Source organism: Protobothrops mucrosquamatus, unplaced genomic scaffold, assembly GCF_001527695.2.
Source record: "Protobothrops mucrosquamatus isolate PMUCROS unplaced genomic scaffold, P.Mucros_1.0 scaffold2208, whole genome shotgun sequence".
NCBI lineage: Eukaryota > Metazoa > Chordata > Lepidosauria > Squamata > Viperidae > Protobothrops > Protobothrops mucrosquamatus.
The window spans coordinates 311792-322411 of record NW_015388300.1 but is presented as its reverse complement, the minus strand read 5'-3'; positions in this window follow the sequence as shown (position 1 = coordinate 322411).

Here is a 10620-nt window from a genome sequence, read left to right as displayed (position 1 = left end):
CACAGCCAGCTACTCCTTTCCTGCGGGTGGTGTGCAGGGCCCTCCCTCCCTCGGACTTGCACCTACGTGGGCATTTGGTTCAGCTCAGCAGGAGCCGAAGGGCCTGCAGGCACCCGAGGGCGGCTGAGCTAAGGGTGGTGGGGAGTGGGGTGGAGTTCGGCTTATGTCCCTGAGGTACGTTTTCAGAGGTCCTGCAAAGATGGGCCAGCTCCTCCACTGCCTGCCCTGTCCAGGGTCCTGAAGGGGTTAAGAACCATCTGGGAATGATGGCCAAGGGGCAGTTAGCTTCCTGCCACTCTCCGCACCCTGGGCAGTGCCCGGCACACCCTCCCTTCCCCAGCGGCTCTCCTACAAAATGCCAAGCCAGGGACGAGAAATCTCTCGCCCTCTAAACTGCCCCCCTGCCTCCCTCCAGGCCTTCCCTGGGGGCCGAGAAGCCGAGAGCGCCCCCTTCAGCTGGAGGGTGGGCAGGGAGGAGGGAGGCCCTGCCCTGGACCGCCTGTGCAGGAACGTTGGGCTAATTGGATCCGCGTGTCTCGCAATTAGCGGCAGGATGGATGGTGGCCGTTCCTGACCTTTCCCTGCGTGAGCCAGGACGTTCTTTGGATGTCCTGCTTAATTACAACAATGAAGCGTTGTGCTTGGGAGGCTGATGACAGCCCCTCCCTGTTAGCGACTGTGATTTTATGAGACAAGGGAACATTTCTCCGACCAAGGGCAGAAGTCTCTGCCTACCCTTGAAACGGGCGGAAGGAGCCTCGTGTCTCTTGCTTGGCCACTGATGCTCGCAGTCCTGAGTCCCCCCCTCAAAGAGGTGGGTCCTTGCGTCCTGATGTCCACCTGGACTCTTTGTCCCTCTTGCCAAGGCGTTCCTGGACTCTGAAACTCTTTCTAAGTGTTGTTTCAAAGAACCAAGAACCTAGTCCTCATGGAGGTGGAGCTCTGGCTCTGCTGCAGAGTGACCAGGTGGAGCAAAGTTCACATTTTTAAAGCAAATACCTCTGCATTTAATGCCACTGGTCCCGTTTAGGAAACAGACCCCAAATCTGTCAGAGAATCATTTCAGCCACTTCTATAAAATGTGATGAAGCTCATCTATCCGGCACAGAGACTGCCGTTCGGTCTTTCCCCCAACCAGGTCGGTGTCTGGAGGCCAGGATATTTACGCTCATTTATCACATCACTGAGAACTAGAGGTTTGTGCTGTCTGGGTTGGTCTCTTGAATCGTTTTTGTGCATTCTGGTTGCAAAATATTGGGCCGGTGCCAGTGCATACAAATGCACCCCCCTCCCCCAGCTGCCTTAGCAGGCAAAAATTCTCCAGTCCTCCTCTAATTTTCTGAAGATTAAAACATGAACCCAGCTAATTAGTTTTCTTTTGAAAAGCTGCCCCATGCAAAATATTTTGTTGTGTTGTTTCCCAGCGCAGTAAATTGATTTATAATCGGTCGTTAATTCTTTATAGCCTATAATTTGCAGAAGCAAGGATGACAACAAAATGCATTGCACAAATGCAGCAGGACTGTGGGAGGGTGTGTGTGTGCGCCCATGCTTGCTTGTGTGTTGGGGGAGAAGGACAAGTCGGAAGGAAGGGGGGAGTGAGGTTGAGATGCAGGTGTGGAGACCAAGTGGTGATCTGGGGAGGGGAGGCAAGCAAAATTTATTCTTTAAAGAATAAGAATTCTTTTCCGTTGCACCGACATTAAATTAATCTTGAGTTGACTTTAACTGTTGTACTACGCATTAACTGTACTCTTTTGTAAACTACTGCAAGTCTCAGTGGATTGTGGCCCAATCACCATCTAGCCAGTCCATCGTCCCCTTCCTGCATTTGGCTCCTGGCCCCCCCAGAACCATAAGGAGGTGTCCCCCCTCTCCAGTTTCTCTCTTAAACCTTCCCGTCTTGGGAAAGCAGCCAACACCTGCTTAAACTCCTGCTGGAGGACAAAAATCGGGCTTAGGAGGGGGGGGGGTCTTCTCCCTGTCCCTCCGCCCCCCCATGTCCAGCTGAGCCCCCATCAGCCTTGAACCCCCAACTGAGCCCTTTCCTTCCCAACTGTCTTGGCAACTTCCACGGATGGGGAAACTGTCCTGGTTTTTGGCTAGGTCATTTTTCCTCTGTGCCTCCTGGCTGGGCTGAGTTTGAAGGAGAGGCAGGCCAGGAGAGGGAAGCTGCGCGTGTGTGTGGGGGGGGGAGGGGGTGATTGGCTCACATCCTGAACCCTAAATTACCCCAGGTTTTTAAGATGCATCCATGCAGGAAAGTTAATTAATCCTCTAGCCCAACAGGGGTGCAATATCGGGTCCGTTCTTGTAATAACACTTCGTACACTCGCTCCAGTGCAGCCGGCTGCTGTGGCTGAGAAATGTGCCTTCGGATAATTCTGCTTGGGAAGGTGTTGGGCCGGCTTTGCACGGAGAGGGAAAAATGAGAGAGTGAGATCACAACTGGAGATGAAAGGCAGAGAGAAGTCTTGGCAAGGAAGAAGAGGGCTTGCTCCAGAAGCAGTGGGGACGAGAAACTGGACCCTGCCCCATCCCAGCCTGTTCCTCTCCCCACAGCTTTGCCCCCTCCCTCCGGTCTGGAAGCCGGTTGCCACATGGGCCACCTGGTCAGTGGCCCCACTGTGGGCCACCAAAGGAGCCACAGCTGTATGGCCAATTCCGGGTCCCTACAAGTGGGAGGTGGGAGGATTTAAATACAGAAGCCAAGACTCCCTTCACAAGTAGCCACCGTTTCCTTCCCTGCGGTCCTCTTCTCTTCTGGTGCCCTGCAGAATGCAAGGCAAACCCAGGAATTTCTGTTCCTGGGTGGAGCCTCGGGTGGCTGGGTCTTCTTGCGCTGCAGTCAAAACGGGGCTCATTGCCCAGCCTTGCAGAAAGGTGTCTTGTCTCCTCTCCCTTCCTTCACTCGAGGCCTTCCCCCCCCTGCCTGATAATTACTTTCAGATCCGAGCAGATGTTCTGGGTTAACAAGAATCTGTATTTTCGGAAGGCAAAGTCAAAGACGTGCATTTAAAAAAAAAACCTGTTTTATGCAAACTCTCATTGACCTTGGATAATAATTGAGCGCCTTTCACCTTTCTCTCCTTTTTCCAGAGAGAGAGGGTTAAAGCCCTAAAGTTGCTTTCTTTCTTTTTCTTTTTTGCTTGAAAGAGGCGAGGAAGAGACCTTTCGCGGCCTCAGAGCTTCGGAGGTGCCTTTTAAGACTTTGTAGCGAGGGGAGATATTCAAATTTCTGTCTGGAGAAGTTGCCTCTTCTCCGTGACTTCTGAGTTTCTGATGCCATGTCTGGAAGGCATCGCTGTGCTTGGAAAGCTCTCGTTGGACCTGCCTGAGCAGAGGACGTGATTTTTAAGCTAAGCAGCTGCGGAGGTGAAGGAAGGCCCCAGCCTGGTTGGTTTGAAAGCTGAACAGCCCGTGAGACCCTCTCCAGGGCCGTCTGGCTTTGCCGCCTTTGAAATGGTCTCTCTGGATCAAGGAGGGTCAACTGGCTTGGAAAACCTGACCGGGGCCCTCTCTGGCTTCCCGTCCCCCCCCCCGTAATGGTTCAAAAATGGCCCCCCAGCACGAGTGAGAAATGGACTCCTGGTTGAGGAAGAGGCAAGAGAACGTTGATGATCGCTGCCTGCTTCCCTCCCAAATTAATTATGACTGGTGATGAGGGGACTCGCTTAATCTCGGTAACTCGATTGCCCCCCAGAGACGGCTTGTTTTGCTCGATGCTCTGTCGCCTCCATGCTCCTCTGCTGGACTCCCCAGAGAGGAGCAGGAGTGCCTGCATCAGATTTTTTTGGGGGGGTGTTCTTGTCCTAACCCAGCAGGGTTCTGCTTTCCTCCTTGGGCACATCCGATGGAGCCTCCATGTGCAAGGGCAGCCGGCCTGTTGGCACTGCACTCGCCCTGCCTGTGGCCTGTCCCGTGTCTTGCCTGGCACAACTTGTCCGGGGGGGGGGCAGAGCCTCCCTTCCCCCAACAGCCCTCAGATCACAGTGGGCAAGGTGCCACACATCACACCAGGGCCGTGTTGGAGGAGAAGAAACGGCAGGAGCCCATAGGCAAGATGGCCTGGACAGGGTGGCTTTGTCTGAGGCCGGCTCTCCTGGCAGTCTTCTGCTGCAGCTCCTGGGGTAGCATAGCCCTGCCAGCTAGCTCTGTCATTGGCACCCAGAATGGATCAGTGGCATCCAGAATGGGCGAGGGGTCCAAAAGGGCAGCAAAGAAGAGGGCAGAGGGCAATCTTGGCTTATTGCCCATGAGACTCTCTGCCCTCTCCCCCAGACTGGGAATTCTGGGGTCCCACCTCCTCCCCCCTTAACAAGCGGGAGCTAAAACAGCCCTTCAGGAAAGCCCCCATGCAGGTCACTGGGGCTAGAGTGCCTCTAGACATGGAGGCTCAATGTGGCCCCTCCTGGGAGCAATCGAGTTGACTCTGTGACATGTGGGGTGCCCACCCAGGTAGCCCAGCGAGGCCTCTCCAGATGGCACAGAAGCAACCCTCCCTTCAGGCCATCTGCCCTCAAGACCCAGGCTCTCCCACCTCAAACAAGCATAAACAATTTCCACCCCACCTTGGTTTTAATCCTCCCAACAATCTGTCACGTAGCTTAAAAAGCAGCTGCCCTGGTCACGTAACACTCGGAACCAAATCCGGTAAGCTCTATCTGCAGAATATCCCAACTTTGCTGAGCTTTCATTTTTTTGTTGTGTGTGTGTGTATGTGTGTGTGTGTATCATGCAAATCCAGCAAATAGATTAATGCATTAGCCAGGGTGTGCGAATAGAGCCACTGCAAAGTTGTAGCAATTCTGAGGATCCATGATGTAGTTAGGACAGCGCTTCTCAAGGTTGGCTGGGGAATTCTGGGAGTTGAAGTCCACACATCTTCAAGTTGCCAAGGTTGAGAAACATTCATTTAGGGTTGTATGTCCCCAACTATTTGTGCTCTGTAATCTGTAATTTCCAGCTCTGTGTGTTTTGGATTTAGCAGGTAGTAGAGTGCCTGCCATCGCGGCTTATTCCAGGACCTTGGCTAAGCAGAACGTGGCTTAGGAAGTGGGCCTGAACTGCCCCTGTGGTGGACCCAGGAAAGATGTGGGGCCCTTGCAGAGCAGGGCAGGTGGAAGGAAAGTTGACTGTGTCCCACGTTTTGTGGCTGCCGGAGAGGTTGTCTGTTTTAGCAGGTTGACAAGCGAAACAAAGATGCCTCCCAGCCAGGAGTTGTGGGAGAGATAATGTGCTGATTTGGCTCTCGGAGAGATTTATTCTCCTGAGCACAACCTCTTCCAGGTAGGCATAACCCTGGGGAAGCCCAGGAAGAGCACATCTGGGCCAGAGGTTCGGGGGGGGCATTTGAGTGTGTGCTGCACAGCTGGCTCTGCAGGAACCTCTCAGGCCTGCTCTCCCCCTGTGCCAAGATAGGCAGGCTGGCCCTCTGAATCCCCAGCCAGCGTGATCTTTCTGGGGTGTGTGTGGGGGGGGGGGAATGGAGGGGTGGTTAGAAGGCTGGGAAAACAGTGAGAGAATGTGGGGGTCATTCTTGGCTCCACACAATATCTCGAAATGGTCAAGATCAAGTACTTCGCTGGTCATGCACAAAAATGAGTTGAAATTATGGATGCGAGGAAGAATGCTTTAAATGCTTTAAAGTTAACAAACAGAGATTGTGCACGTCAGGGCACATTCCTGGATGAAGATACGGCTGCCGAACCTGGGTAGATCGATCAATCTATGGGCTCCATGTGAAATCTCCCGGTCCTTTCCTTTCCAAGGAGTCCAAATTACCTTCAGCTGCCGAGTCCCTCTCTTTGAGCTTCTGGCTTCCCAGGAAGGAAATGCTACAGGCCAATCAGCCATATTTAGCCTCGGCAGAACGCAGCCAGGGTCCACATCACACCGACCGCAGACGGGCCCTGTAATTTTCATCTGAAGGAAATCACATCCTGCCCTGTTCCTTGAGCTGAAAAGCCAGCAGAGGTTGCCGCTTCTCTAGATCAAAGTTCTCTCCGACTGGGACAGAAGGATGGGGGCACTTGCAGGAAGGGCCCTTTTGTTGTGAGGACAGGGGAACGGCTGGCCCACCATTCCCCGGCCGACTCCATTTGGGCCCAGGATCCATTTGCAGGGATTCGGGATCTCCGCCCCATGGCGAAGCGAGCTCTCCATTGGCTGCAGCCAGCACCAGCCCTCGGTGGAAGATTGCCTGACATCAGCATTAAATCTGCTCCATTAACTTTTAATTTGCAGGCATGCTTTTAATAACAATAATAAAAATAAAAACGAGGAAGCTCTGGGACTTTAGAATTCAGGCAGAAAAGCACCTGCTGCAGAACGGCCCAGACATAACCATCGTCGGTAAGGAAGACAAAAAAAAAAAAAAGTCTGGATACTGGACGTGGCAGTACCTGGAACCGGCGGAAGAGAAAATGACAAAATAAAAAGACCTGTAAACAGAAGTGAAATGACTGTGGCAAATGAAAGCCAAGACAGTGATAAAAGCCTTTGGGTGCAGTCCCAAAACATCTGGAGCAGCACTTGAACACCATCGACATTGACAAACATCCCCGTCGATCAATTGCAGAAGGCAGCTTTGCTTGGAAGAGCTGACATCCTGCGATGCTGCTTTGAACACCCACTGACATGCACACCTGCCCATCCCAGGTCCTTGGGAAGGGCTTGACGGGTGGACCAAAATGCCAAATCCAGCCCAAACATCTGGCTGACTGGGTGATCAATCACCGCCGCCATCATTGAAGAACAACCAGTCTTGAATGCTGTGGCACCCAGTGTCCTTTTTTCCCTTGCAAGGATGAGTCATCCTCCCCTCCCTTCCCCCCCACCACAAAAGCCTCTTTTTGAAAAGAAAACAGAAACTCACAGCCGTTGCCGCCATGTTTGGGATCTGCCACACTCTGCCACTTCACAGATGCCACGAAGCTCGCCCACGCTGTTTACCTTCCGGCCGTCTGTCTGTGCCCGTTGCCAATTCTTTGCAGATGGGTGTCTCTCTCTTCTGGCAACCTGGATACACACAAAGAAGCCAGAATTTGCCCGACCCGGATCCGGGCTGCCGTGCACGGGTGGGAGACGGACCTGTGTCTCGGGGTGCTTCGGGCTGCGTTGGCATCTCTTCTACAGAATGGGCAAGATGGTGGGGGGAGGGGGGAGACCGGCTGCCTACCTGGTGGGGGTTTACCTTGCAGAATGCCTCAGGACGGAGAAGGGCCCAGAGGCCCTTTTGCCCCCCTCCAGAGCTGCCCCTGGAGAGGCTGGGACTTCCTTGCCCGGGGCCTCCAGAGTGAGGGTTAGAGGGCTACAAGTGGCCGTCTTTCCCAGGCTGAGGCTTTCTGGGCAGGCAGGCAGGCACTCCCTCCGCCCATTGGGCCTCTGGTCCCCCTGCCCTCTCTACCCAGACGGCTTAACCAGGGCAGCCACCACCTCTTCAGTCTGAAGTGGCCGGAGGGACTGGCCGGTGGGCTGCTCCCGAAGGGCCCCCCTCCCTCCCTTCCTCATCTCCAGCCCCATTCAGGGCCCTTGGGAAGGGGGAACGCTGTCAGGAGCAGAGCCGGGCTCCCTCTCAGTCTCCGACGCCCCCTCCAGCTGGCAGGGCGCCTCTGAGCGTCTGCAGAGAGCTCCGCCGTAGCAGTCCCCCCCCCTCCGGGTGGAAGCGCGCGCCGGCCCTCCTTCCCTCCCTCCCTCCCTCCCTGTCGGGATTCCCAGCCGGGGTCGAGGAGGGGCCGGGCCGAGCCGAGCGCGCCTTTGTCTCCTCCCTTTCCGCGGAAGCCGGCCAGGCGAGGCGGCTGCAGCTGCGGGCGGGCCGGGGGTCTCCGCCGCGCGCCCCTTGCCCAGAGCCAGCCTGCCTGCCCGTCGGTGGCCGGAGCGCCATGCTGGAGGGCGGCGAGACGAGACGCCTGGCCCGGAGCAGCTCCCCCGGAGGCGGCGGTGGCGGCGGTGGCGGCACTGCTGCCTGCCCAGGTGAGGCGCTGGCTCGTCCGGGCTCTGCGGCCGAGTCGAGCGGGCTCGCCCGGCCTGCTCCGGGAGCGAACTCGGGAGGGGGCGGGGGGGGGTCCTTTCCGTCCTGCAGAGGAGAGCAGCTGCCTTGCATTTCCTTTGGGGCGGAGGGGAGGCCGGCCTGGCTGAGGCGTCGCCCCCTCCCCCCCCCCCCGGGTCCTGCTTCCGTGCTTGGAGCGGGGCGTTGCTGCGCCCGTGGGCAACGGGGTGCGCTGGGCGCTGTCCAGCCCGCTCTGCCCGCCCCCGGCAGCCCCAGCAGCAGAGAGAGTCCGGGCTGAAGTTGCCTTGGAGATGCCCGTTTGTCTTTCTGGGAGCTGCAGGCAGGTAGAGGTTCAACAGGAGTTGCTTTTTGCACAGCCCCCACCTGCCAAAATTCTGGTGCCGTTCAAGGCAGACACCCCACCCCGTGCTTAGCATTTGTTTCTAATGCACAAGGGGGGGCAGAGAGAGGCCGGGGGGGGGGCTTCCGCTGTGCAGTTCTGGGTCTCCCCTTGGTCTCGGGCTAGCTGCTCACTTACATGGCGAGTCGGCCGCTTCTGGAGAACTAAAGCAACCCGGCCAGTTTGTCCAGGAGCAGAGCTCAGCTGGCATTTGTGTGTTGTTGTGTCCTCTTATGTGGTTCCCACCCTTCCTTGTGCCGTTTGCACCCCCACCCTGGCCGATGGCTCTGGGCCATCTGAGTCAGCCCAGGGAAGTCCGGGCACTCGGCCTTTCCCAGGCAAAGCATCCCGAACAGATGTTTAGACGGATCTTAACCTGATTAAAGAACAGGTGCTGGGCAGGAGGAGAAGCAGCACCCCCTTCCCTCCACAGGTCCCTCTTTCCCACAGCCTTGCAACCTCCATTGCTGACCGCAGGTATTGTTTTTATCAGGGCTCCGGGGGTGCCTTTGCCGGCTGCTTGCGGGAGATTTCGGGGGGGGGGGAGCACCGGAGCCTAGCAGGTGGAGCCGGGGTGGTGGCGATGTTCAAGTGGACTGCTGTGAGATTTATGGCGGTGAAGTGGGACCGAGCAGTCGTGCCAAAAGCGATAAACAAATGACTTCATCGTTGTCCACTTAAAAGGCAGTGGTGCCATTGTTGAACAGGAGATGGTGAGCCTGTCGGGGCCCCTTTGGGGGATGATGGCTCTGGCCGAGTCTGAAGGAGGGGAGGGGGCCTGGCGTCCTTGTAAGCCCCCTGTGCTGCCTTCTCTCCCTGCCCGTTTTTGCCATCCTCTGGGATCACCGAGGGGGGGGGGGGAGACTGCTGCTAAGGGAAGACTTCACTGGGTGGCTACCAGGGAGGGGCTGCAGGCCCTGCCCTTGAAAAGGACCCCCTTTGCTGGTTTGGCTGTCGGGACGGGTGCAGGAAGCACCCCGTCAGCTGGCGATGGGCGATGCGTGGGTGGCAGGATCCTTCCCTGGGTTTTCTGCTCCTCTCCTCTGTGGATCGATTCAGCCTGTGGGTTCTCCCCTCCACCCAATTCCCCCTCTCCTGGGTGGAGAAAGAGCCCACCTCGCGATTCCCTCTCCTAGCCAAGGAGCCGGAAGGATCAATAAATAGTCTGGCAGTCGGAGCAATAAATGCACGCGAGTCCCAGCCGTGGGATTCGTTCCCGTCTCTTCCGAGCGCGCTCTGAAGCAGTAGCTCCAGGCTTGCTCCTTTTGGAGGGAGGGGGAAGGGGGGGGCTGGAGACACCGTTTCTCATTAATGCAGAACTTGTTGGCATGAAATGTCTCCGAAGGATCTCGAGTTAGAAGATCAGCTGTGCGTCGCTGGTTGTGTTTTTCCCCAAGGTGGAACTGGGCTCTTGCGAAGCTGAGGAGGCTTTGAGGAGAGGCTGGGCAGGCTGAGCGATTCGGAGACGGTGTTCCCTCCTCGCGAAAGCTGGGTGGCTTTTACGCAAGGCCAGGCTCACTGGAGGCTAAGCCACCGTGCATCACGTAAAACACTAAGCTAAGACTCTCTCCCTATCTGAGCAGAGTTGAAGGCCACCTGACACAGCAAAACACACAACGTGCAGCCCTGCGAAAATTTATTTATCCCTGCTTTGGGGGTTTTGACATACCCGGATGGAGGTTGCGGTATCAGTGTCTAAATGATCAGTTTTCTATACAGCTTTGTGATAGAATATCTGAGTATTGAGATGGTTGAAGGTCAGCAGCAGTGTCCCTTTGCAGCTCTCCCCATCGCCCCCCCCCAAAAAAAGCCAGTGCTTTCCTTTTTCTGCAAAGCAGATGTTTTATCTCTGGTGACAAAGTCCAGGTGAAGGAGTTACCACTGGCTGGGAAAGAAGGAAGAAGCGATAAGGCCTTCTCAAAGGCCCCCAGGAATGTCCTCTCCCTGGACTTTGCTCCTCAAGCCGCCTTCTCTGGGGGATAATAATAATAATAGTAGTAGTAGTAATAATAATAATAATAATAGGAGGAGGAGGAGGAGGAGGAGGAGGTGAAGAAGAAGAAGAAGAAGAAGAAGAAGAAGAAGAAGAAGAAGAAGAAGAAGAAGAAGAAGAAGAAGAAGAAGAAGAAGAAGAAGAAGAAGAAGAAGAAGAAGAAGAAGAAGAAGAAGAAGAAGAAGAAGAAGAAGAAGAAGAAGAAGAAGAAGAAGAAGAAGAAGAAGAAGAAGAAGA